The 1,751-nt window shown below is 37.8% G+C and overlaps 1 protein-coding gene across 2 annotated transcripts in view; it reads left to right on the forward strand.

The window, feature by feature from the left end:
• The window catches only part of LOC103477188 (heparan-alpha-glucosaminide N-acetyltransferase), a 40,870-nt gene that overhangs the window by 4,864 nt on the left and 34,255 nt on the right, over positions 1-1,751 (forward strand). The gene's annotated exons all lie outside the window — the stretch shown is intronic.

Here is a 1,751-nt window from a genome sequence, read left to right on the forward strand (position 1 = left end):
TCTGAATTCTTTTTTTTCTTTTTTGTGGCCCTAATGTTCTCCCGTAGATCAGAAGCGCTGCTCGTCCTGAGAACAGCTGAAGTGTGGTGCTGGTTGTGACGCGGCGGCGGCGGCGCATTAGGCGGCGTGGGGGGGATTAGCGGCGTAATGGGATTCTGAAAGCTCTGCATAATGACCACTCTACTTAACAACACTGCAGATTACGCTCAGATCAGACTTTTAAGGCCAAGTGGCCATTATCTGCGCCGGTCAGTGTGACTGCGCCCTCCACAGCTTCCATTAGCTCTGCAGACCGGTCGGTGATTACTCCGACCGCCCCTCCGGACCGGATCAGCCTCCGTAATGTTCTGGTCAGCAGCTGGAAACGAGGCGGCCATGTTGGGAAAACCCACCTCTTGTTGTTTGTTAGAAATGTTTGCTTTTACGCAACCAGAAAACCCAAAAATGTATACTCGAGTAAGAGTGAAAAAGTATTTGATAGAAAGTTTACACAAGTACTGAGTACACTGCAAAAACACAAAATCCTACCAAGTAATTTTGGTCTAGTTTTTGTGCAAATATCTTAGTTCACCTGAAATAAGACTTAACGAACTTAAAGTAACGTTTCAGCAGCTATATGAGCTTGTTTTAAGCCAATAACTCCTTAATTTTGTTTAAAAAAAGTTCTACTGGCAGATTATGTCACTTATTTCACAACCGTTACCTAGCAACGCCAGCCAAGCTCAGCCCGTCGCCTAGCAACCCAGTTCTAGTTCCACTGGAACTGAAACGGGTTATTTCACTTATAACAAAACATTTTTCCCTTCGTCAAATAGTCTTTCAATGAAACTACAACTTTTTCATCAGAATTAAGGAATTAGTTACTTAAACTCGAATAACTCGCTGAAAAGTTACTTTTAAGTTAATTTTGACTCAAGCTAAGATATTTACGCCAGGATTTCATATTTTTACAGTGCAACTAATCAAATTATCATTTAATATCTAAAAATCACATAATCGGATGGGACAAAATATAGAGTTTAGTGAAAATCTTTGTATTTTAAGGACAAAAATGACGATAAAGTAACAAAAAAAAAACCAAATCAGGCAAAACGAGGTTTTTCCAAATCAATAAAACCTGATGAAGCTGCAGGTCTGTGTCTGGTGAACTTTGGTTAAAACATGTTTGTTTTACATTCTGTCAGGAGAAAATCCAGAAATTTTACTCGAGTAGAAATACTTCAAAATAAAATTACTCAAGTAAAAAGTTCAGTGTAGTAAAAATACTCCTAAAATTAAATATTTTTAGAAATGTAGCTGCAGTAAATGTGACTCTAGTTTCAAAATGGCTTCTTTCTGTTTGTTTTTCCACCTTGGAGAAACGCTGTCGCTTTAAATCACCCGCGGCTTGAAGAGCAGACCCAATCTGGGTAATCCAGATTAATCCAGATTAATCAGACAAACTCCTAAAGAGGAAACTGGTCGCGTTCATTTTCACGTATTACAAATACAGACTTCAGTTCAGCTTTGGTGAAGTTTTTTTAATGATAAACCAATAAAACAAAAGAAGAGGACATGAAAAATCTGAAAGGTGTGGCCTGCATTTGTTTTTTTGCTACGATCCACTGTTTAACTTCCGATACGATATCTGATATGTAGTATCAGCCGATACCGATCCGATACAGAAAAATGGCACTGAATTGACTTAAAACCTCCATAAATTAATGTAAGGCTGAAATTATTAAATATATATATATATATATATATATATA

This window comes from Poecilia reticulata, linkage group LG15, assembly GCF_000633615.1.
Source record: "Poecilia reticulata strain Guanapo linkage group LG15, Guppy_female_1.0+MT, whole genome shotgun sequence".
NCBI lineage: Eukaryota > Metazoa > Chordata > Actinopteri > Cyprinodontiformes > Poeciliidae > Poecilia > Poecilia reticulata.